This window comes from Lissotriton helveticus, chromosome 1_1 (genome assembly GCF_964261635.1).
Source record: "Lissotriton helveticus chromosome 1_1, aLisHel1.1, whole genome shotgun sequence".
NCBI lineage: Eukaryota > Metazoa > Chordata > Amphibia > Caudata > Salamandridae > Lissotriton > Lissotriton helveticus.
In genome coordinates this window covers 1,174,851,113-1,174,878,122 of record NC_136057.1, presented here as the reverse complement: position 1 = coordinate 1,174,878,122, position 27,010 = coordinate 1,174,851,113, and positions in this window count along the sequence as shown.

Here is a 27,010-nt window from a genome sequence, read left to right as displayed (position 1 = left end):
GAATCGGAATCGGCCCCTTAATGTAGTGTAAATTATTAATTAACATAAAAATTATTACTTTAATCAATTTAATTATTATATATTATTTATTGTATAGTTAGATGAGATGTTTATTTTTAATAATGTTCTAAATATTTTATCATTAATATTAATAATTATTTTATAATATCATTAAGTAAATATATATGTTAAAAAATATTTTACATTACATTTATTATTTTTACATTTTAAGCTTTTTTACATTATTTTAACTGTTTTATTTAATTGTGTTTATTATTTGATTACTTTTATATTATTTTTAATACAATTAAAAAATTCAATATTTTAGTTAACTATATTTTAACTTTCTATATTTTGGAATCAATATTTTACTACTTACCTGTTTATAGATAGGCATTCTGTATTCTGTGCCTCGATATTTTGGAGTCGATATTTTGGGTAGTCTATATTTGGTCCCTCGATATTTAGTCACTGAACCGTGAGTTGTACCTGGAACAGGTATCTGCCTAGTTGATTTATTGGTAGGCTGTGCCCATGGTGATAGGTTCCAAGATCACAGTAGGTTGGCTGTAGCCATAAGCAATACTCTGTTGGATCGCAGTATGTGGCGTACCCAGAGGTGACAGCCCCCCTAGAGCCCAGTGCCAGCAATCCTCACTCACCCTGTGGTTGTACATGAGGGTTGTTACCCTGGTCTGCTAATCCCCAAGATCCCAATAGCAATTATCCACTGTACTTGAGCAGCTGCTTAGCTGGTGGACCAGAGGTAGATAGGCTGAGCTTTTTGCTCTGGTCCCCTTCCAAGTTCGAACAGACACCATTACCTATTGCCCTTTCCCTGGACACTCAGTCTGGATGCTGTAAAGAATCTATTTAAGTAAAAGATAAAGTTAGAAACTGGGCGGCCTAAAGCTAGCTAGGCTGAGTTTGAACCCAATAGTCATGTTCACCAAGTGGAGCCCCATTGCTGGGCAACACTTCTTAGGGTTGAAACTGTACTAAATGCTCTGAAACACATTTTAAAAACAATGTCATAAAATCTAAAAAAAATTTGGCCACTATGAACAAAATACAGAAGCTATAGGCATCACTGTGAAATAAAGTTTGTTTCTGGTCTCAGGAGCAGGAAGGTAATGCTTCTAGAACAGTCCTCAGAAGGACAACACCACTCCAAAATTGGGCTTCCAGGGATTGCATATTCAAGTTGTCTGTGGTTACAGGAAGATGGAAGGGTTCTCTGGTGATAGGGTGAACTGGCTCCAATGGCAGCCCAAGGAGTGATAGTCTAGGTGAGGGCTCTCCAGTGAGTAGCTTGGGAGCTACTGGTATCTCACCAGCACCCATGATGTAGCTCTCACAGGTGGAGTCAAATCCAATACCTCATTCAGAGAGTCTGCATGTATTAAAGGCAGCCAAACTGCTCATCTCAACACCCTTAGAGTGACAGCCAGCCAAACCAATTGCAGTGGCACTCAAATTTACACTATGTTGGCCTATGGGGTGTGCCACATGATTATTCTAGCTAAGTTACCAGTGGAGTGGCCTTGCTGTAGGCCCTGTTCTCTGAGTTGTATCTTATGTGTAAACAATGGGTAATGAAAGAAGAGGGCCCAAAGTAGCCTGAACAGTAACCATTCTTGATCCACTGATGTGTGGGAACACAGACGCCGTAGTGAAAATGTGTTTGCGTGCAAAATCACCCCAAGAGCTGGGGCGAGCACAGAATGGATACATAGCTCAGATGATTAGGTGCTTCATGAGCATTCTTCTGTGTGTGTGTCTATGCATGTGTGCCCATTTATGTGTGTGTCTGTGTGTGTGTGACAAATGCCTCTCCCTAATTAACAGTGTTGCTCCCTGGAAGCTGGGCCCGGTGCTAAAAGTGTTTGCGACCTCTCATCATAAGGGGGTTATCTCTGGCAGAATTGTGCATGTTCATAGCATAATAGTGCCAATGGAATACAAATGAACATACTAGACTCTTTTGGGCATTTGTGGTCTACATGTGGCATACAGGCATCAGCATGGCATATGAGGAGAAAGAATGACCTACTTTTTGCCAACTCTGACATAGTAATGGCCATGCGTTTTTTATGCTGAGCAAATTTGCTGTTACTATTTCCAGCTTTGGCATAGTGGTGGACCTGGTATAATGGTGGGCATTATTGCCATACTACAAGCATCCTTAGGATTATGGTGAGGATCATTGTTCTCTATTTGTAATATCTGGGCATGTGGCACATAATCTCCACATGTGAGTGAGTTATTTGTTACATGTGAGTATTTGATGAAAATGTACGTTTGTGTCCTTACCACAACTGATAATCCTCTTTCGGGTACTTATAATGTAATAACATGTGGTCACTGTTTTACAGTGATAAAATGTACTAGAAGTTTGAGAGAAATTTCCTTGAGCAGAAGTAGCCCCCACTACAAAAAAGGTTGCAGACCCCTTTTTTTTTTTTTTTTTAAGACGTTTATTAGTGTTCAAAGGTACAGTACATATAGCAAAGCCTACAACCCTGCGGGCCGGCTGCAAATGAACGGTGAATCGTGAGGGTGTGGGTCATCATAAAAGGGCATGTCATTGCGTCCCTCGTGTCCCCGGTGTGCTAGGACATGGATAAGTTAGTCACATTTTCATAAGTCTAGAAAGGAAAAGTCCATAAATGACGCCTTGTTTTTCTTTTTTTTCCTAGAACTTAGCCATGAAATCGGCAAACTAAACAAAACAGTTCGTATCGGTATGTCCCAATGTTCCTTTCGCGACTTCCCCACTCGAAGTCCGCCCCACCTGCACGGTGTTAGTAGGTACCACCTCTGATCGGTGTGTTGTTTGCCGATGCTGTTACAGTGCAACTGGAGGTCAGAGGTGTGTGTGCGCAAGTGTGCCTGAACTTAGAGTGGGACAGCCCCTGTGGGCCATGATGTGTCACCGGTCGCCGGCCTTGTTAGTGGAGCATGTTGCAATCAAGTGGAGGAGCCTCGCTGTCGGTGTGGCTATCGGCGTCTACGCCTGCAGTCGCCGTCTGTAGTGCCGCCAGTGGCTCCTACCCACTTCAACACGGGGGGTCAGGGAGGCCACCGTCTGTGAGCAGGGGTCCGATACTGTAAACATGTAAACATATATGTGAAAGTGGGTGGGGGGGGGTGGAGTGTGCTTGCGGGGGCGATGTCAGCAACTCTGTGCTTGGGGCGCGCTGCTGGGCAATGGCTGCTGATGGGCGCCCGCATTGGCGTTGGGTCGTATCCGAGGTCTACGCGCTGGCTGATTCTTGTCTGTGTCAGGAGGGGGGGGGGGGGCGTCGCTTGCGGTGGTTCCTGCGATACAGCATTAGCCTCTGTGACCCACCTCCGGTTTCACTTATTCTACGTGAGCCCTCTGGCAGTGCCCTCCCCCTGCATGGTCCCCAGGATGCCATCCCAGAGCTGTGCTATCGGGAACTGCCGCAGACCCGCTATTTCTTCCCGGTGGAGCGCCGTGCCTTCCGCCCTGGCCCAGTTTGTAAAGGATGCGAACCAGTGTTTTGGGGTAGGCGGTTCCCGCCGTTTCCAGTGTCGCGTAAGCAGCCGTTTGGCCGTGATGAGGCCCAAATCCCAGAATCGTGCCTGTGTTTTGTTCAGTTTGGTTCTGTTATAGAGTCCGAGAATGCACGCCTCCCACGTGTCTGGCAGGCCCGGGCCCGTGCTGTGATTCAGGAGTGAGGTCACCTCCCCCCAGTACGTGGTCAGGGTTGGGCAGTGCCAAAGCATGTGCAGGATATCTGCGCCCAACAGGTCGCATCTGGGACAAACGGCAGTGTCGATCGCGAAGTATCTGTTTATTCTATCTGGCGTTAGGTATGCCTGGTGCAATATGTACAGTTGGATGATGCGGAAGCGGGAGTTGCGGGGGATGTTTACGGGGCTAGCTAGTACCATGTTCCACTCCTTATCCGTCCAATCCCTCCCACGGTGCGCCGCCCACTTAGCCCTGATCTGCTGTGTGGGTGTTTGCGTGTGGATGAGAAGCGCCTGCGCTAACCAATGCGTGATGTGCGATCCTCTGCCCATTACATGTAGATATTGGACCAGGTGGTGCATCAGCGGCTCAACCTGGATGTCACCCCAGGAGTCAGTGTATGCCCGCAGTACCGACGCATGGAGTAGGAAATGCCCGGCCGGGAGTCCCGTGGTGTCAGATAACTCCGCGAATGAGAGCAGGGCCCCGTCAACATACAGGTCACCCATGGTCTCTACTCCAGCCGTGACCCAGTGTTCCAGATTGCGCGGCGTAACCATCCCGCTCCTCCTGGGGGTGCCCAGCAGGGGGAGGGCGGGAGCATATGGTCTGGTAGTGTGCGTCAGCTTCAGGCTGCGGAGAAAACATTTGCGGGCCACGGCCACATGCATGGGCAGGGGACGGGGTCCTTTGGTCAATGGGTGAAACAGGGCGCAGATCCGGGAATGCGTCCACTGGTAGTCCGCAGTGGCCGTATCGTCCAGATGTGCATCGTTGAGCCAGTACGTCACCCATTGGAGCTGTGCGGCCAGGTAATACAACTCCATGTTGGGGACAGCCATTCCTCCCTCCGCGGTCGGGGAGTACAGTTTAGCCAGCGCCACTCGAGGTCGCCCCGTGTTCCAGATCAAGCCACGAAGCATTGATTCCAGATCGCGGAATATCCGCGTGGGGACATACGTGGGGATATTCGCGAAGTGATATAGCAGCCTAGGGAGCGCTATCATTTTAGTAAGAGCTATGCGGCTGGGCACGTTCAGCGGAAGGGTTTTCCAAAAGGACATCTGAGCTCGCAGAGAAGAAATGGCGCGCACCAGGTTGCCCTCCAGTAAGTCCTGTGGGTCCCTATAGATGTGTAGCCCTAGGTATTTAAACGTGGTCGGGTACCAAGCGAGCCTGGCCCCTCCAAGATGCACATCGCATTCCTCCTGGTCACTGCTGAACGAGTATGCCCCGGACTTGTCCCAATTGACCCTGAGGCCCGAGACCTCTGCGAAGGTCTGGAAGACGTCCGATAGCTCGGCTGGCACCGCGGTGAGGTCCCGCACATAAAGCAGCAGGTCGTCTGCGTAGAGTGAGACTATGTGCGTTCCGTCAGCCAGTGGGATCCCCCATTCCGCTCCTCTGTCTCGTAGCAGAGCCGCTAGTGGTTCAATGGCTAAGGAGAAGAGGAGGGGCGACAGGGGGCAGCCTTGCCTGGTGCCTCTACGCACCCCGATCTTCTCCGACAGCAGCCCTCCCGTCCTCACTCGGACACTGGGTCTCTGGTAGAGCAGTCCGACCATGTCAGCAAATGCCTCACCCACCTCGAATCTGTCCAGCACGGCTCCCAGGTATGGCCATTCTACCGAGTCGAAGGCCTTCTCCAGGTCCAGGACCAGGCACCCCGCTCTAGGCCAATGCGTCAGAGCCGCTTCCTGAATCCGGAAGAGGCGGCGTAAATTACGAGACGTGCACCGCGCCGGCATGAAGCCGTTTTGATCTGCGTGCACCAGAGTTGGTGCCTCCAGGGCCAGGCGGCGGGCCAGGAGGGAGGTGAAAATTTTATAGTCAGTATTTAGCATGGCCAACGGCCTATAGGACCCCATGAGTGCGCCATCTCTGCCTGGTTTCAGCAGCGAGACCAGGTTTGCCTCGTTAAGCGAGTCTGGGAGTGCTGATTCTTCCATTGCAGCATTGTACAATTTGAGCAACTCCGGAACCAGCGTGTCTGAACACGCCTTAAAAAATTCGGCAGGCAGTCCATCCGGGCCAGGTGATTTGCCGTTGGACAGTGCGAAAATGGCCTCGCGTATTTCTTCCGCGGAGAATGGCGCCCCCAGGGCGTCTTGCTGCGGGCCTATAAGGGAGGGCAGCGGGATGTCCGCCAGGTATTCTGCTATGTAGGCCGCAGTTACTCTCAGTTGCGATTTGTATAGGGCCCGATAGTGTCCCACAAACGCTTGGTGTATCCTGTTTTGGGTGTACACTAGTGCTCCTTCAGGCGTGCGGATGACGGAGACCGGCTCCGTGCGTTCCTCCTGCCTGACTAACCAGGCCAATAGCCTACCAGGCTTGTCACCGTGTTGGTGTACTCGCGCCGAATGGGCCGCAAAGTTGACATGCCGCAGCCGTTCCAGTAGCGTTTCGTGCTCCGCCCGGGCCGCCTGCAGCCGGTCACCTGCACCCCCCACCGCCTCCTGCTCCCCGCCGAGCAGGTCCGCCTCCACCTTGCGCAAGTCCTCCTCCAGCTTCCGCCGTATGCTCCCCTGAGTGCTCAAGCAATGTCCCCGTACCACCACCTTGAATGCATCCCACTCTACTCTCGGAGAGGATGCTGTATCTGAATTGTCCTCGAAGTATTGCGCTACGCTGGCCTGCAGGGAATCTCTAAAGGGGCCATCTAGCAGTAATGCAGGTTGCAATCGCCACGTGGGGATCGGTGGGTGCGGGCGTTCCCAGGCCATGTGCAGTGTATGGGGGTTGTGGTCTGAATGTGTCCTACCCAGGTATTGAGAGTCAGTGATATGGGGCAACATGTCCGCTGACACCATGTATCTGTCGAGGCGAACATGTAATGCATGTGCTCCCGAGAAGTATGAGTACACCCTAGTGTTCGGATTGTGCGCACGCCATGCATCTTTCAGACCCCACTGCGTCGCCCATTGTGTGAGTGTCCTCGTGGCCCCCTGGGATGTCGCCTCTGGCCTCGGCGGGACCGAACGGTCCAGCACTGGGTCTAGTACCGCGTTATAGTCGCCTCCCAGGATCCATGGGACGCCGTGCCAGGGCGCTAATTTCTCTGAGATACGCGCCAGGAAGGTGCCCTGATCCGTGTTTGGAGCGTAAATGGACGCCAGGACCACTGGTTGCCCGTCTATGCGACCCTTCACCAGGACATACCTCCCCTCCGCATCTATGTGAACGTCTGACATCACAAAGGGGGTTCCCGGCTTTACCCACAGCAGTGCCCCGCGGGCGTACGAGGAGTATTCGGTGGCATACAGTTGTCCCCTCCATCTCCGCCTCAGCGCTGTCACCTCCGCCCCACTCAGGTGTGTTTCCTGCAATAGCGCGACCTGCACGCTCTGCCTCTTCAAGTAGGAGTAGATTTGGTACCTGCGCGCGGGTGTGTGCATACCTCTAATGTTCCATGTGCATATTTTTATGGCAGACATTGCAGCAATACACATTCCCCCCTGACCCTCCCAATAGTAGCGGCACCACCAAAGGCCCCAGCAGTGGCTCTCCCAGCTCTTCCGTTCCCACCCCCCACAGTACACTCAGCAAAGTTTGGAAAAACATAAGGACAGGGAAAAAAAACAGTAAAGAACAACAACCAACAGCGGGCTATCCCCGCTAAAATACCATAAGGGCAGTGGCGGAACGGGCCACCGTCCATACTCTCAAGAGAGAGGAACAGTCTTACTTTGTTTAAGGGGCAGTGTGTGCTAAGCACAAGTTCGGCAGGATGGATATATAGTCAGTTTAGGGGAAGCAGGCCACTTCCCTGAGCCATTCAATACAGGACGTTAGTGGCCGCCCACTGCGGTCCGATGCTCCAAGTTGCCCATCCTGTGTGCGGCCAGGCGCAAATGCGTGCTAAAAGACCACCCCCTCAGTGCCTTCCCAGCTCACCACCAGTGCCATAAGGGCAGTACTCACAGTTCCAGGTGTCCACAGTCCGGTCAGCTGGCAGGGGGGGAGGGGGGGGGGGGGGGATGGGAGGTGTCTCCAGCAGTGGCGGGCGTCAATTGCGCATCATCGTCCAGGCGACCACTGCCAACCCTTCCCTCGTCGCGGCAAGGCCAGTGCAGGCATCCCCCGTAGGGTCAGTGGATCAGGTCTGAGGTTTGCGGCGTGACGTTGGGCAGTTCCACCGAGATCTGCGAGTTCGGGATCCCGTATATGGCCTCGTCGTCGTCGCTAGGTACCGGCTGTTGGCCGTCCTCCTGGGCCGTCCCATGGGAGGATGAGGTGCTTATTTGGGAGACCTTCTGCAGTGCATCGCGTTGTTCTCGGAGCATCTGGTCCAGCGTGGGGGAGTGTCCCGCCCCCTCCTCCGTGTGCTGAGACTGTTGGGTCCTGTGCCTGCGGCGTCGTCGTGGTCCTCGCGGCCTGGTCCTCGTCTCGCCCCCGCGAGAGTGTTTCGGTGCTGTGTCCGTGCCCCCGTCCAGCCACTCGTTGGCCTCCTCAGGCGTGCTGAAGAAGTAAGTGCTGTCACCCGCCACCACTCTCAGCTTGGCAGGGAATAGTAGGGAGTACGTGAGGCCCGCGGTACGTAGTCTCCTCTTCACTTCCATGAAATCGTGCCTCTGGCGCTGCACCTGGATGGTGTAGTCGGGGAAGAACATGATCGACGCGTTGTCTATGCGTACCTCGCCCAATCGCCGTGCCTCTCGCAGCACCGTGTCTCTGTCCCTATAGTTCAGTATCCTGAAGAGCAACGGCCTCGGGTTGGCACCGGTGGTATAGGGCCTCGTTGGCACCCGATGTGCGCGCTCCACGACGAAGTGCGGTGACAACGAGCCTTCAGGCAAAAGTGTCCGCAGCCATTCTTCCACATGCTCGGCCGGGCGGGCCCCTTCCCATTTCTCAGGAACCCCCACAAGTCTAATGTTGTTGCGCCTCGCCCTCCCTTCCGCGTCCTCAGCCCTGTCCTCCAGGTACTCCACTCTGTTCAGGAGGTCCTGCACTTGCCTGTCTGTCTGAGTGACTTTGGGCTCGATCTCCTTCACTGCGCCTTCCAGGGTCTTGGTTCGGTCAGACAATTTCCTATGGTCATCACGCAGGAGGGTCAGGTCCACTGCGACCCCATCAATTTTGGACTCCAAGGAGGTTCTAGTTTGCTGGAGGGACTGCTCCATCCGTTCCACCGCTGCCAGCACGCTGTCGAGCCTCGCGGCCAGTTGCTCGGTGGCCATTTTGTGTACCTGTTTGCCCGTCTTTGCCTTCGGCGGGGCCCCTCCAGTCCCAGTGCGGGTCCGCACTCCCCCGGACATGTGCGGGTGGCGCCCGTCCTGCAGGGTCGGCCCCCGGTGCCGCTCCAGTGATGGTGTCCCCTGAAGTGCTGCGCTCCTGGGTTGGGGCCCCGCGGGTGCTAGCTGGTCCCTCAGGTTAGGTCGTCTTTGTTGTCCCCTAAGGGGGGGGGGCCCTCCAGCGGGTGGCCTTGTGTGGGGGCCTCGGCGCGGATGGGGGGGTCCTGTCCTCCCCGTCGCCCCCGGCGGTCTGCGGCCGCGCCGGGCGTCCCCCGGAGCGCCAGCGGGTCACGGCCCTGCCACTCCGCCCCAGTTGTAGTGGGGGCCGGGGGGGGCCAGCACGGTGCGCGGGTCCAAAGGGTCCAGGCGGCGTGAACGGGTCTGGGCACCAGTTCCGGCCCGCGTCACAGCCTCTCGTGTGCCTCGCTGTCCCTCAGGCAGTTATTGTCCCCGTGGGGGGGCCCCGCAGGCGGGCCCGGCGCGGAGCGCACCGTCGCGCGTCTCCGTCTCAGGGGGGGCGGTCAGTCTGCCTCCGGCAGCGGCGTGGCGGCCAGGCGAGGGGGGGGGCGGCTGCCCCTCTGTGGGTCTTGGGGTCGCAATGCCTGGGCTGTCGCTCCGCGCGGGCTTCTCTATGCTGATGGGCGCAGGAGGGACTCGCCGCGTGGCTCCGATGCCTGCACAGTGTCTCGGAGAGGAGCCCCCGCTGGTCGGGGCCGCCACGCCACCGGCGCCTCTCCGGGGTCGATCTCCACGCCTCGTCCGCCCCAAGTGTGCCCCAGGTGTGTCGTCAGGAAGACCAGGGAGCCCTCCAACTCGCAGGGCAGCAGCCGCGAGGCGGCCGCGAAGTGGGGGCTGGGGGCCCGCTTTCCGCTTGGTCCGGGCCCTCCGCTGGAGTCCTGCAACGAGTCGAGGCGATCGCCGGGCCACCGGAGGTCGCTCCCAGCGCGGCAGCAGCCGGCCAGGGGGCTGCAGACAGTGTGGTGTGGCCTACCAGTTGGGGCCTGTGAGCTGGGCCCAAGCCTCGGTCCCCCGTGGTTGCCCCGCCGGTCAGGTGTCAGCAGATCCCGCGGGAGGTCCACAGGATAGGTCGGGGTCAGCCCCGTCGGAGCCCCGAATCAAAAGTCGGCCAGATTGCCGAGGAGAGCTCCGGGAAGGTCTGCCAGCAGTTTCGGGCGGCTAGGGTTAAATGTGGCGGAGAAACGGCTCAGGGAAGGGGAGCTTAGCACGGAGCTCTACCCTAGTGCGTCCTCCGCCATTGCGTGCCTAGCCACGCCCCAAGGTTGCAGACCCCTTGGTCTAGGTTGTCTTTAGCTTGGCTCAGTATGAACCCAATGCACATTTTTGCCAATTGAAACCCCCATTGCTAGGAAACCCTACTTGGCTAGGAGACAGTAGAGAGGAAGGGGGCGAAGTTGATCCGATTGCTCAAAAACACAATTTAAACACTGCAAATTCAAAAAATGTCAATTTCAGAAATGAAATGATTGTTCAATTTTAGGGCTCACTTAGCCAAAGTCAATGACCAGCTAAGCCAATGACTTCTTCTTCCGAAACACTCATTTATGAAAATTGGGGTAACTAGAGGTAAGGTTTGTCATGAGAACACACAATTCAATATGAATGGTTACTGTTCGAGCTGTAGGGGCAATTCTGACATAGGAAATGGACACTGTAACAGTAGACTACTTGCTGGATACTCAAATTACTGTTGTTTATTTAAGAATTACCATTTACAATTATTTTCCTAAGATGTCAGGGATGCCTTTGAGCACACAACATCAGAATCCCTAAAATCCCTTATATGATTATCAAGCAATCATCATCATTATCATTTTCAGAAGTTGAAATCCTTTCACAAACTGCTGTTCTTACAGGCATTGGATGCAAAAAGAAAACTTTCTACATAAAGACTTCCTGCCAAAGTCATTTGTGATCTCCTAAAATCCTCTGGTATACTATGAAAAACGATGAATTGACCACTTAGTACCACAAACTAGACGCATATCACTGCAAAATCCCCAAACAGCAATTCATATTCTTCCACTACATCTTACTTAAGTGGCCAAATTTACAAAGGGGTTTGAGGTTGTAAACTCTCTGATTCTGTCAAATACATGGTTTGAAATAACAAAAATAGCTTTACATATGTACAGAGCCCATTTTCCAATGGCCTTTTATTTTTCCGAATTGTAATTTAGGTTTAGAAATTATTATTAACAAATCACAATTTGGAAGGGGCATGTTTAGGATAACCTTTCCAAATTACGATTTGTTAACCAATTTATCAATGATTTGAGGCTGTAGTCCAGTCTCACACCATACTTCGAATCCCAGGTTGGGGTGGACACTGATTCACAAATGGAAGGAGTCCCCTTTGCACCCCTTCCCCTTGATGTGTTAAGGTAGCAGCTTCTGGGAAACCAGTGAACACTCCTTGCTCTAACTGAAAAAGCCACATTTGTTCCTTTAAGGAACTCAGGCTGCAGCTTTAGAAAACGTTTTCATTTTGGAATACAATAGGCGGATGGTAGTAAGCTGTCCCTTTCACGCCCCCATCTGTATGAATGTAGCCAACCACATTGTTACCTGCCCAATGAATATTAGTTAGGATGGCATTCTGAAACCCGGCACGAGTCACTATTTTGTGAACTAACCTATCAGTACACATATCGGTTCGAATATTAAATGATGGTTACAAATAATTTGTTACACAATTTGTGATTGATTTTTGCGTACACTATTATGGTAAGTATTATCTTAAATAGGAAGTGCAGGCTTCCAATGAATGTACTATTTGTTCAAGTGGCCATATCTTCAATTAAAGCACAGGCCACGGCATTGCACACATTTTGACATGGGAGCGTTTAATTGGACCATGCTCCTTTGTTCAAAGAGCCCTAGTTGGGTGAATTCATTATGCATGCCTTGTGTTTCCAATCCTGTGGGTTTTCAAAACGATTTTGATGACAGGTTATGTGTACAAGTGGGGGAGTGAAAAAGAATGTGGGCACTGAATAGCTCCAATTATCAAGCCTAACTGTTAATAATGATCATTTATCCCTATATTTACATTTAAATTGCCATAATTGCTCAAACAGCATATTAATAACCTTCAATTATACATCAATTAATGACTTTTCAAGCAGAGGTGCTGGCATTATATCCATCTCTCTTTGCAGGTAAAAGGGCATTCTAATTGCTTGTAGGAGGGGAGTGACCTGAAAGCTGCAGCTTGTCAGCTGAAAGGTGCTTGATGCAGCTGGGAGAAGAAATGCGAGAACAGAATAACATTTATAAGTAGAGGAAACTGAGGTGATTCCAGCATCACACTCTGCGGTGGAGCAAAGGAAGGGAAGAAAGATTTGTCTCACACAAGATCTGACATTAAAGGGGTTCATGTGACAGAACATACACGCCCCACAACCAAAAACATGCCTTCAACCTAATGTCCTTGACATGATCTGTACATTCTACAACTGATTTGCTTTGAAGGGCATAGATTGCTCTCTTTTGATTGTCATTCTGAGGTTACTGTTTTCATACTTACTTGTGTGTTTAGTCTTATTGGGCTGTGTCTCTTGATTTCTGTTGCTGTGGGTGTCTGATTTTCACTGTTCCATCCATCGGAAGGTATGACGAATGTTCTGCTATGCGTTGGTTGCAGGAGGCAACATCCCATTGGGTGGTGTGATGATAAGGTACCCGTGACTGTGCTGACTCAGTTGTGTGGTCTGTGATGATCTACTAAGGTCGGTTGCGGAATTCTAGTGGTGATATATTTTGAATAATAGAGTTCATGATTGGGTGGTTTGCAGTATTTGAGCTGAGGGGCATTTATTAATGGTGATGTGTGGAGCACCCTTTTGGCCTCTCAGCTAGTGGTATACCATTAGACACAGACATTTGTTCCCCATTTCAGGTGTGTGGACGTAGTTTTAGAGTTTTTGAGGAGTGACTTCCGCCTTTTTGTCAATCTGTTTGTGTTAAAGCCATACGTTGGTGCTTCCTGTGTTACAGTCCCAGTTACTGGGCAGATGTACTGAGCCCCTTTTCAGTGGGAAGGCCGATGGTCTTTTTCATAGTCTGTTGGGTGCCATATGTCATGCATACCTTGACAGATGTAACCATGACAACTTCTGTGAAGGTGGAGTTTATTTCTGGAACAAAACATTAACATTACTCACCATGATGAGCATGGTGTACTTGCTTTTTAGACACTGACACAATTAATCTACTGCCAAAGCTTTATGTATCTCACCTGATGGAGGATACGCAATCATCTGTTCTGGGTTTGTGGTTGTGTGACTAGTAAGGCACAGTGGGAATGATGGAAATTAACCTTCCAAAATCTTATCGACTGATAGGCGCAGCATACTCTGAAGGATTGATTTTTAGTGGCCACCATGAAATTTACAAGCGTAATCTGTGTCTAAATTTTCTTATTGAAGTGTTATATTATGGCATATTATGTGCTCTTATTGCTGTCTATTCTACTGAAAGATAACATTTCATTTGTATTTGAAGCATGCATATTCACTATGATCTGACTTTAATATGCTGTACTGTGTTCCTTACCTGGGGAAAATAGCTCTCCTGCACAACATTAGTGGCATTTATTTTGCATGAGCTACTATTAAGTATTTCACATAGGGAGAGCAAAGGGATCTACTTCTTTGCTGACCGCTAACTTGTCTACTTTTACCTTGCCCAAATCATCTTGTCTTCCACTATGTCACCTGCATATTATTAAATTGCTTTTTACCATTTCCTCTACAACTTTACCTGGTCGAGTTTAATCTTTATTGGAACTTTATCTCTTATCCCTATCTTAACCCTAAACCTTTCCCTTACTCCTAGTTTAACCCCAACCTTATGCCCTTTTAGCCTTAATGTAAACCTAACTGTAAACCTATCCCACCCTAACCTATCCCTTTTCCCTAAATCCAAGTTTCTCGATATATTTCAGTCGAACGAAATGTCATGATGAGTAAATGGTTTCAAGCTGAAGGTACAACATCAGGTGAAATTGATGAGGTAATAGCTTGGAGAGGTATTTTATGCAAGGTAATGCTAAAATGTTTCCTTCTGGCTTCGTGGAACCACATCAAGTTTTTGCAGTATTGTCATATGGCCCATAGGGTCATTGTCGTTTTTCTCTAATTTAGCATGAGCCCGCTCCAGCTTGCCTGCTGCTTTGTGCAACTTACTACACAACTTTATTTTTGCAATAACTTCTATGGTCGTTTTCACATGAGAACTCATCGCTGTGTTCACTCTCTGCAGGTTCCTGGGATTTTGACTGAACATTGTGAGTAAGGTCGAACAACAATGCCCCTTGTTATTTTGTTCTGGACAGGCCTTAGCACCTAGACAAAACATACCGATGCAGCTGTTGTTTGGGACAATGTACTTTGGGGTAACACACTTGGAGAGGGACCTTTCCAGGGAGAAGAGCGAGACAGCACCTATGATGTAGACCTACCATCTATAGACTAAGATATGGGGACTGCTGACAAAGCCCAGAGATCTTCTAACATATAATATTACTGCTTCTTAACAAGGGAAGGGAGGCTGGGCTCCATTGTCTTTCCATGATGACATCTCCCTTCATGATTTATGGACTTGCTACTATGCTGACTATGTTTGTTCTATGCATTTTCCTGCTTGTTGTGGCACGTATATTGCATGTTAGGGAACGTTAGTTAAAATAATTATTTTAAACTGTTTCGTGTCTCTGTCAGCTCTTAATGTGGACAAGTACAAGAGTGCGAGTGAAAGGGTGTGTCTTGTTTGTTACCATGATTCAGGAGAGATCTGGGAGTGCTGTGTTCTGTGGTGTCTAATCATTTGTATCTCTGCGAATGTGTAGGAGAGCAAGTGAGACACTATAGCTAGTTGGTCCTGGGCTCATGGGTACTAAGGTGGAAGGATGACCCAATCCCTGTGCACCATGGTCCTATAAGCCTTCGCATAGTTGGGTTTTGGGCACAATCCCTACTACAATATAACACTGCTCATAGGAGTTTGGGCAGCAGACTTATCATTTATAAAGTGTGGTACTTGAAGGAGACAGAAATCTGGCCATGAAGATATCAAGTGATGCAGTGTTTCCAGAGTCATAGTGGTCTTTGGAAAATCCTCCAACATATCTTTGGTAAGCACAGGTTTTTGACCATCAGTGACATAGTCCTCATGTCCCCATTCCATACATTTGTATTTCATTTAATGAAATATATAATGTTATGCTATTGTGAGTAAGGCAATATGAGCTAACGACAAACTACTATCTATAATGTATGAAATAGTTATTTCATTATGTGCAAGTCATGGTAGATGGAAGAAGAACTGACTGGCCAAATATTCCAACCTATACACAGCATGCAGGGAGGAATAGTATAAATACTTCCTGCCAATCAGATATGTGGCCTTCTACCCATTCCACCAGCTTCTCAGTGAGTTTTCTTTTTGGGTGGCTGTGCAGCTGTGTGCATGATCTGTCAGCGTGCACATCCAGAACACAGATAAAGTCACCAAAGATCTACAGGGAGTCTGACAGCAGTGGTGATATGCGGTCTAAGTTTGTTTCCTTCATTTTGTTTGGGCCATAGATGCCAATTAAATCGATGTGTATGCCATCTAGCCCCTGGCTAGGTGAACATTGCACCCCTCCTCATCTACATTTGTTCTTTATCCTAACGGAAACCTCACAACTTGATCTAGATCAGCACGCCCCTAGCGTATACAGAATCAGTTGTGTAAAATAATTACTCTTTGGATACAAAAATTGAAATTCTAAGCCTCCATTTTACTTAGGTGCATTTCCAGCAGGAAGTCAAAATGGTTCTCTAAGATACATGTATACTCTTAATGGCATGTCCCAGGTCTCTGACCTTAAGTTAGAAATGTGCATTGGTTTGCACCATTCATTCACTCTTACTGTGCTGTGTGTTTGGTACCTGCCTTTTTATCCCCCCTCAAGCCCCAACTACCGTAAGGAGAAACTGATCTCTTCTGTGTGGTTTACTATTGAAGTGTTGTGCATCACTGTGCTACCCGTTTTCAGTTGAAGTCTGCATACTGCATTCCAATCTCCAACTTGATAAAGCAATTGTCAAAAACGTACACAACAACACACTTTCACCTTAAGCCAGACCAAACAACATCTTCAGCCCAATATAATCCCAGAGTCTCTCAGATTCCACAGACTCATCTGTAGGCCAGGTTCCAGAGGCAATAAATAGTAAAAAGGAGAACAATTAGTGGAGATTGCTGCAGCAGAAAATCCCTCCTAGTCAGGCATTCTCGTTAAGCTGCACTGTACCTGAGTCTTTAGGCTCACAATCTCGTTCCAACCCACACTGAGTTTATTCTATACTTTCTGACTGCAGAGTGCAAATGAATCCATGCTTCACCTTATGAAACATTAGTGACGCTGTAAGCTGTAAGGTGATGTTCTCTGAAGTATTGGGCATGAGGTGAGGCATGCCACAATCATCTACATTGATTCCAAACCAACACTTGAGTCCTGTGCTGTGGAGACCTTGTCTATTCGGCCAGGGACTCTCAGTCCAAGGCCTAATACAGAAATTGTTGTCATTGCCTTATTGAGTCTCCCTCACCTGCGGAGCTGATGGTCTTTGCAATGTACAAAGCTCCTCCTATTTTGTTTCCTTGGCCATTGTGGTTTGAATTCATGACTGGCCCAGAGTACTCCCTCCACCTCACGTTACATGGCCCAGTCCCTGGCCTCCTGAAGTCTTGTGAAGAAGGCTGCACTGCTGTCTAGCAGCATTTGTAATTTTGCTGGTAATAGTAGTAAGGAGTGGCAATTTTTCATCTTGATGAGTTGCACCTGAAAGAAGCACAAAAGAAACTCTGCTACTGTTGTGCTTCTGTTGTGTTGTGTGGATACAAGAGGGATTCGGTGCTTGTCATCTCTAAAAGGCCATGAACGCAAGCCAAATGTAGGAGTAAATCTTGGTCTTTGAAGTACAACAACTTCTCCACCATCATTTATGGTGGAAAATCTGAATTCTTAGCTGATGCAGGGACCCTATGGACTGTTTCACTGCTACGAAGACTGTCAAGCCTCTTGGGGCCATGGTCAAGTGAAACCAGCCTTCCAGGAACACCTCTGAATCGTAATCCTACCAGTAGGGGAGTCCACTATTTGGATGTTGTTCCGACTGATCTGATTTTCAGCATCCTGTGCATGCTGCACTAGGAACCTCTTCATCATTTCAGTCATTTGTGTGTTCACCTCTGTCAATTCAGAAAACAATGCCTCACTTGTGAATTTAGCTTGTGTGAATCTTTTGGCTAATTTCCTCTGGTCTGTCCGGTACAAGCTTGTTGCAACAGAGTCTGTCTTATTTCCTGTTAGAACCTGGCATCTTTTGGTGTGGTTTAACCCATCTTTTTGCTTCTGACCTCCTGAGTTTGACTTTGTTTTTGCTAGTTTTAGGCCTCTGAGTACTTTACCACTGCTGATCAGTGCTAAAGTGCATGTGCTCTGTGTCTAAAATATAATGGCATTTAGTTTCTCCATGACTGGCACATTTGATTCTCTAATAAGTCCCTAGTACAGCATACAACATGTGCCCAGGGACTGTAAATCAAATGCTACTAGTGGGCCTGCTGCACTGATTGTGCCACCCATATGAGTAGCCATTCAGACCTGTCTCAGACCTGTCACTGCAGAACCTGTATGTGCAGTTTTTTGTATAAATCTTTTTATTTCAACAACATTAAACCAGCAGTACATCAGTGATACAGTTTACAGAAGTAATATTTTGACCAGTTGTTTACATTGTTATCATTTGTTATCTTAGAGGGTATGACATTACGGATTCAGTGCTCATCTCACCTGTTCCGGACACCCTCACAGCCTCCGGAAACCCCGCCATTGATCCCAAATTTTCTCCAATTTTTTAGGGCATCCCCTACTTTGGTATATCGTACGTTCCGCTAACCAGCACCAATCCATATCTGTTTGCCAGTCCCTCACTCGTGGTAGTGCCCATGCCGCCAGCACCTGGCCAGGTTACGCTTTGCCATCACACCTGCCAACGCCAGCCATATTTTGGTGTATCTAGGTCAATCCTCCTCCCCGTCTATACCCAATAGAAACCATCATGGCACCATGGGGATCCTCAGCCATGTCACTTGTGACATGATGTCTTTGACTCTGCCCCAATATTACTGAGTTTCTGGACACTCCCAAATGAGATGATAGAATGTGCCCTCTTGGCCGCACCCCCTGTGACATAGAACTGATTCTACCTTGCCCAGTTGGCACAACAGCCCCTGGGAACAGTATACTCTGTGCAGAACCTTTAGTTGTATTAAGTGAAAACGGGAGCTTATTGCAACTTCCCTAGGGCTTTGAAGGGCCTCTACCCAATCTGAGTTTTCCAGTGTGCCTATGGCCCCCTCCCACACTGTTTGCAGCAGTCCCATGGGGTCTGGTGCATTATTCACCAGTTTGTTATATATTAACGAGATGGCCTTCTCTACTAGGGGATCTGTCAACAGTCTGTTCTCTAGTGGGGACGCTTCTGCCAATTCCTCTCCTTCCTTGATGTGCCTACGTAACACATGGCCCAGCTACTGGTATCGCAGCCACTCTTCAGGGCCCATTTCATACTCTTGTTGGAGGACCTGGAATGTCACAAATGATCTCCCAATTTTTCCAGCCCCAGTATTTCCCATTTGGTGAAACCCCTTAACTTGCACATTTCTTCCAGTTGGTCACCCAACCACAGGGGCGTCATTCCTGTCAGTCTGTCCCTCGAGCCCAGGAATTTTGCCCCTTCCCACCATATTTTGGGCACTGTTTGTGTGTGTGTCGGCAGGTCCTTGGTTCCCTTTTTGTCGTAAAGTAGGGAGCTATATCCGCTTTTTCCCTTGTATAATCTCTCTACGCTTTACGCTGGCTCCGTCTGATCCCCGAACGGCCAGCCATTTACCACAACCAGCTGAGATGCCTAGTAGTATAGTTTCACATCTGGAACTCCCAGCCCCCCCTTCATATTACACCTTTGCAGCTTACGAAGCGCTATTCGTGATGCCTCTTCGTTCCACAGCAGTGAGTGCAGTTCTGCCTGAATTAAGTGGAAGAATTTTGTCGTAATCCAATAAGGGGAATTCTGCAGGGCATATAACAGCCTTGGGAGTGTCAGCATTTTGAAACATGCCGCACAACCCATCAGAGTCAGTGGCAGCTCCTTCCATCTCTGGGCATCCCACCGAAACCTATCAGCTGGGACAACAAATTCTGGTCATAGTAATTTTGCTGATTTCTCGTTATGTGTATCCCCATCTGGAGGTTAGTTTTGGGATGTCCCCTGCCAGTGGAAACAGGAGGTACTTAATGAGGCCTGCCTGAGAAAATCTCCAAAAATGCTGAATATTTGCAGAATTCTGTCTATTGATTGTCGTGGTCACTGTATGTATAGCAGGATATCGTCTGCATACAGGGATATGCAATCCTCCGACTCATTGCCTACCGGAATACCCCCTATTTGGGGGTCTTGGCAGATCCATGCCGCCAACGGTTCAAGGGCCAGGGCAAATAAACTCGGGGACAGAGGACAACCCTGCCTAGTCCCTTTCTGCAGGGGGAATTCTTATCCAACCAATGAATTAAGGTCTGAATTCCATGCGCTCCAGCACCGCCCACAAGTAGCTCCACTCCATGCTATCAAACACCATTCTGGCATCCAGGGACAGGAGTGCTGCCGGCACCGAAGGGCTCAGGTTCGTTACATGCAGGATTCTGAACAGTGCGCAGAGATTAAGTCTAGTGTCTCTGTGTGGCATAAATCCTGACAAGTCTGGGTGCACCAGTGATGTCAGGTCTATATTTAGCTGCGTCGCCAGGACCTCTCTAGAGCCTTTACTTCAAAGTTAAGCAGTGATATCAGTCGATACGACGCACAAGAAGTTGGGGGCTTACCTTCTTTGGGTATGACAACTATCATTGCTGTCTGCTGGTCATGGGGCAGCCTCCCTGTCTGCTCGGCTTCTTGGAACATCAATAAAAGATGGGGCATTGTCTTGTCTAGCATACATTTAAACAATTCTACCGGAAGACCGTTTGGACCCGGGGCCTTCCCTGAACCCAGTGCGCGGGCGGCCAGTGTTATCTCTTCCGCCGTCAAATCTTTTTCTCGGTTATCTCTGTCTCCAATGGTAACGCCCGACAGCCTGATATCCCTTAGGAAGTCTAAGCAGTCTGCCTCAGTGTGTCTCGCTGTGGATGTATATGTATCTTCGTAGTATGAGGCAACCGCCACCGTGACTTCCCGTCCCGTCATCTATCCTCCCTGTCTCCCATAATTTCTGGGACCTGCCTAACTGAAGTTTCACACCCTTCAAGCTAGGCCAGCAACTTGCTGGCCTTGTCATAAATTTTGTAGACCCTGAATCTCTAGGCGCTCACCTGGGCACTGGCTTCCCTTTCCACCAAGTTTCTAAGCTCTTTTTGCCTCAGGGCGAGAGAGGATTTCAACTCTATCAACTTCCCCTCCTGCTCTATCACCCTGGTCTCCAAGTACAGGATCTCCTTTTCAACCTGCGTACTTTTCAGTTTCTCTTCCTTATTGGATGCCCCAATTTGCGACTGGGCATGCCCGCTGAAGACTGTTTTGAATGCTTCTGTCATTGCCACCTTAGAATCAGCTGAACCCTGGTTCTTTGTAAAGAAACGTTAAGCACATTCACTAACACTCTCTGTAAATTTCAGGTCCTTGAAGGTGCCATGGGTCAATCCGTGGAGGAACAACATTCTCTAGGCTGGGGCCCTCCAGTACCACCACCACCGGGGAGTGGTCATATATCCCCCGGTCCACATGCCTGGCATCTTTGAACTGGCCCATGTCATGCGCGTGTGTTATGAGATAGTCTAGTCATGCAAAACTGCTGTGTGCTGCGAACTGGTTTGTGTATTGTCGCAGACCGAGGTGATGATGTTGCCAGACGTCGCCCAGCCCCATAGTCTTAAGGAAATCCCCCAGGGCCCCAGCCCTCCTCCCGGAGGACACACCTCCTAGTACATCCAGCCCCTCTGATAGTATATCGTTCTAATCCCCCCCAGGGGTGAGTATCCCTTGCGGGAGCTCTTGCTGGAGAGATCCCAGCATGTCCAATGTGGCAGGCTGGAGTTTCGGCAGGGCATATACTGTGCCTAATTTAATGGCTTGGCCTTCCCATTGTCCACTTAGCACCAAATATCTGCCCAAGGGGTCTGCTCGAGTATTCTGAGGATGAAAGGGTTAGTACGCTTACCCCCCTGGAGCCCGTAGTGAATTCCACGTGCGCCCGCAGGGTGTTACCAAATCTATCCAATGCTTTACGTTGGTTAACCTTAAAATGTGTTTCCTGGAGTAGGACAACGTTGGGAGCATGACACTTAGTGAATTGTAGGCTGATCGTGCGTTTCAACCTGCTATTCAAACCATTCACATTCCAAGACTATATCTTCATGCAATTAGTTAGAGTACTGGTCATTGGTGCTATTGTTCCGCATTGCCTTCCTGGTGGGTCTCTCTGGCTGGGTGAGGGCGTGAATCACTCTTCCCATTCCTTCCCATTCCAACCCGGTCCCCATTATCGCTGGCTGACTGCACACTGCATTAACTGCTTAAAACATGAAACATCACAACCCCATCCATCCCCCCTCCCTCCACAATGCCACCCTGTGAACCTGGATGCCAATACCCCTACTACCCAGCTTGCAGGGCGCCTGTCGCCCATCTTTCAACATTTCATAACGTTAACTTAGGGGGGACTCACCCCGCCAAGCCAGGCAGCAAACAGACACACTTTCTCACCCTCCCGTCCTAGCTCAGTACTGAATAGCAATCTCTATCTGTCCCTTTTGGAGAGGTGAGGGGGGAGGTTGTGGGGGAAAAGGAAGAGAACCCCCGATCTATAGTCTAGGTTCAAGTCCGTCCCTGTGGCTTGGTTACATCACCTCTCCCAGCACTTCTTATGTGGTTACCACCGGACATACTCAGTCTTACCTCAGCAGTGATCTCAACCCTTCATATTCCTTAAGACACCCCATTTGTGGGTGAGCTCTCAACTCCCAGGGACCAGCTTCCCCGGCATCATTTTCCTAATCACCCATGCTCTCTCCTCATCTACAATGCAAATCTTTGCCTTTGTCCCAGGTGACAGACCTCCAGCCAGGCCCAGGCCTGCTCCGAGGATGTGAAGTGCCATGTTTTCCTGTCTTCCACGACTCAAAGACGGGCTGTAAAGAGCATCATATACTTAAAGTTTCTGGCCCTAAGTTCTTTTTTCACTGGCTCAAAACTTTTTCTTTGTCGCTGCACCTGCAGGGTGAAATCCGAAAAAGTTCCCATCAACGTGTTTTTGTTGTGAATATCCCCCTTTGCCATGGCTGCCTGGAGGATGGCATCCCTGGTCCTGGAGCTCTGTGGGCCCACTCGATGGAGAAGAACTTTAACACACTCAAGGGCTGCAGGCTCTTAACCAGGGAGTCTTCCAACAATTCTACGCTGGGGCTCTCGCCCCCCTCCGCGACACCAACCACCCTTATATTGTTCCTGCGGGCCCTCCCTTCTTGGTCCTCCAGCCGAGCTGCCATTTGCGAGGCTTGTTGTGTTAGCGTTTGCACATGGGCCTCCAGGTGTTTGGACGTGGACTGGAGTTGGGCATTTTGGGTCTCAGCAGTGTAAACTTTCTTGTTTAATTTGGAGAGATCTGCTCTGCTCAGCATGACCTGTGTAGAAACTGAGTCTATTTTAGGCTCTAGGGAGACCTTGACATCTCTGATTGCTTCCATGATCGCCACGAGTGAGAGCTCTGCTGCCCCCCTTCCTAGCTGGGTTTAGCGGGTTTTTGGATTGCATGATTGTCCATCTTGTTAACTTGTGTGGTCCCGCGCCCCTAGGTTTCACCATTTTCTCGTCTGACCCTGCCAGATTTGGCCTACGTTCTTTTCTCCTGCCTGTGTCTAGGGATCCCCAGGCCCTCACAGTTCAACAGTGAACCCTCACAGTCACATGTCCACCTCCATGTGGGTCAGTGTTCTTAATGGGTTTGAGAATACACTGTCAATTTGTGCCTGGAGCTCCCTCTCAGAGCTCTGCTGCTTACGTATTCCATGATGCTCTTTGCTTCTGTTCACCCTGGAGTTCTCACGGCCAAATGCCCCAGGATCTTTTAAAGTCTTCAAAACACACATGGATCACATCCTAATGGAAGAGAATACAATTTCAATGTCCATTGCTATTGTGGACTTTTTATCCCTGGTATTATATATTTCAGTTTCACTACTGCATGAACAGCATCTGTGGGAGGATGGGACATTTCTGTGCACATCTGATCAATTCCTTGGATATCAAGAACATGTCTTTGTATGCCATTGAGTCATGAACCAAGGAATAGGAGGTGTATGGACTTTTGCCAACCTAAAGTTCGATCTAAATATCAGTGATCACATAAAACTCCATATTGCTCCAAATATATTTTGCAGGCTTAGATTGTTGCTACTCTCTGGCCAACTTGTTTATTTATTTATTTAAAAAGTTTTGCATTGTGTGAGCATGCCCCTAGAGTGTATCAGAGCGCTTTACAGAGAAATGCGACACACATAAGGGGAGGCAATTGTGGCAAAACTTCAGCAATAGGCCAAAGTAACAATAGGTACGTAACAATATAATATTGGAGGGTATCCAACGGCAAGCAGAGGAGCAAGACAAGGAGGGTAAAAGAACATGTAAGTATCATACAGCAAGAAGAGTAGTAGTGACATTAGATTCGGTGTAGCAGATCAATGGGCTGGGAAGGACCCATCAGTACTAGGCTGATATAACGCTGTGCCCTGGCTAAACTTCTAAGTTCGAAAAGTACTCATCAGTAATGCTTTCACTTCCTTTTTGAAGGACACCGTTGATGGAATCAGCCTTGGTTCCATAGGTAGGGCATTCCAGATTCTCAGGACAAATCCTGGGAAGGAACGATTGTAAGTTTTTGTATTTTTTGAATGTTTTCAGTTTAAGCAACAAGGTACTGGAGCTCCTGGAGTAACAGACACCGCCTGAGAGCAGTTTTTTGCGAGGTACAGAGGAGTGTTGAAGTGAAGGGCTGTGTGAGTCATGCAGGCAAGTTTTACTTGTATCCTTGCTTCGAAAGGTAATCAAGTTAGAGATTTCAAGTCAGGGGATATGTGATTGCTTTTCTTGGAGCCTGTCATGATCCTGGTGGCCCCATTCAGTGAAGCTCTGAGGGGGGGCCAGACTGTACCTCGGAAGACCACAGAGGATTGCACTGCAATATTCCAGCCATGAAATGACGAATGCTTGCACAGCGGACTTGAAGTCATCAAGGGGAAGGAAAGGTTTTGGTTTCCTTAGAATGCTCAATTGGAAGTTTTCTCCTTTGGTAGATGCGCTGATGTGATCCTGCGTGTTCAAGTTTTTATCCATCACTATTCCCAGGGACTTAATAGAGTCTATGATATGTGGTGTGCTGTTGAGAGCGGAAAGATTTTTCATATATTTCACCAAGATGGGAGCTTGCTGGGTGGGGAAATAAGGAGGAATTCAGTTTTTAGGGTATTCAGTTTGAGATGGTTGAAGGTTAATCAGTTAAGGGTTTTTTGTAGGGTTCTGTTGAGTGTCTTGATGTCGTCAGGCGAAGAGATTTTCATGTACAACTGGGTGTCATCTGCAAACATGTGATATTGGATTTTAGATGCTTTGTGGATTTCAGTAAGAGGTTCAATGAATAGGTTAAAAAGTGTGGGTGAAAGAGAGGAGCCTTGGGGCACCCCCAGGGTGCAATGACTGGGATTGGAGAGGGATTGATTGGTTTTAATTGTCTGTGGTCTGTTATGGAGAAAAGAGGCAAACCACTTTAGTACTGAGCCAGAGAGCCCCATCTTACATTTTAGAAGGCTCGGGAGATTGTCATATTTGACCGTATCAAAAGCGGATGAGAGGTCGAGTAGGATTAATAGGCAAGATGCGTTGCGGTCGAGCAATGTAAGAGCGGCATCAACCATATGAGTGATAGCTGTTTTAGTGCTGCGCCCATGAAGGAAACCAGATTGGAATTGACCCAGCAGCTGGAATTCCTCAATGTGGTTACACAGTTGTACATGTACACATTTCTCAAGGAACTTTGCCAGAGTAGGGATGTTTGTGATTGGTTGGAAGTTATTCCAATCTTCTGGGTCAGCCGTAGGTTTTTTGAAAATAGATTTATGTAATTCTTTGGCTACATTTTTCAAGGACAAGGTGACTGGCATCTACTCTGACTTTACTTCTCACTCCAATGTAGACCAGCCAACACTCATAAATCTCTCCAATATTTCCTCCACTGCGGAGCTCTCAGAATTCACCCAGGTCTCCCCGGAGCAGGTACGCAAACTCCTCCTTGCAAGTAAATCCGGCTCCCCCTTAGACCCTTTGCCACCCTCAATTCTCAAATTAATTCCGGACCACATCTCCACCATTCTCAGCGACATCTTTAATTCCATGCTCAACACTGGAATCTATCCAACAGTCTGGAAAAAGGCCAGCATCAAACCTTTACTTAAGAAATCCAATTCGGACCCGTTGGATCCTAAAAATTACTGCCCTATAGCATGTCTCCCCCTCCCATCAAAAATCATAGAAAAAATACTCAACTCATCCAATACATCGACACCTATGACCTGCTCGATGACACACAGTTTGGGTTTAGGAAGGAGCACGGGACAGAGACAGCACTTATCAAAGCCTCTGACGACATCAGGATGATACTGGATAAGGGTGGAGCAGCGGTCCTTATCTTGTTGGATCTCTCCGCTGCGTTTGACACGGTCGACCACACCATCTTGATCGACCGTGTCTCTGCCATTGGTATCAATCAAACGGCCAGGTCCTTTCTCACTTCTTTTCTTGCAAACCGGACACAATCTGTTAAGCTGGGCGATTTTTAATCACCGGTTTTCTCCCTCCCATGTGGTGTGCCTCAGGGATCTTCCCTAAGTCCGACCCTATTCAATATATATGTATCGGACTTGGCTAGGATCATCAAAACCCATGGGATGGGTCTGACCTCGTATGCTGACGACACCCAGCTTGTACTTGCCATCCATAATGACGGAGTAGAGGTTGCAGCTAAATTTCAGGAAGGAATGCGTGACATCAGTCTTTGGATGTCTCGCAACTGCATGAAATTAAACTCCGACAAAACGGAGGTAATGTCTTTTGGGAATTTAGTCCCAAGTTGGTCCCCAACCTGGTGGCCAACCGAAATGGGACCTCCCCCAATGCCTGTAACAAAGGTCAGGAATTTGGGAGTGATGTTCGATGACAGACTTTCCTTTATACATCATGCTAATGCTCTTTTGTCCTCCTCTTTTTTCACTCTCAAAATGATCAGAAAACTCCTTCCCTTTCTTCCTCCGAGTGCAGGAAAAACTCTGATGTGTACTCTGATCTTATCCAAGATTGATTATTGTAACGGTCTTTACTTACAGGCTCAGGAAAAAGTTCTAAACAAACTGCAACTTATTCAAAATTCAGCTGCCATAATTCTATCAGGTACACCCAAGTTCAAACCGATTTCCCCAGTAATACGCCAGCTACACTGGCTGCCAGTTAGGAATCTAATCAAATTCAAAGCTCTCTGTATAGCATACAGAGCGGTCAACAATTCAGGACCCAAGTTCTTAAGAAGGTCACTAGGGCGTTATGCCCCCAGAAGACTACTGCGCTCTTCCTCAGCTGGCCTTTTAACCATCACTCGTACAAAGAAATCGTCATGGGGAGATAGATGCTTTTCAATTGCCACAGCAAAACTTTGGAACACCCTGCCCCCCAACATCAGGGCTAGCCCCTCCCTCCTTATTTTCAGGAAGTCAGTAAAAACATGGCTCTTTGACCAGTAACCCCCATCTCCATCTGCTCTGTATTATTGTTTCTAAGCGCCGAGACAACTTCGGGTATTTGTGCGCTATATAGATCGCATAAATAAATAAATAAATAAATAAATAAATAGGCAGAACCAGCCCGGACTTTAAACAGTCAGG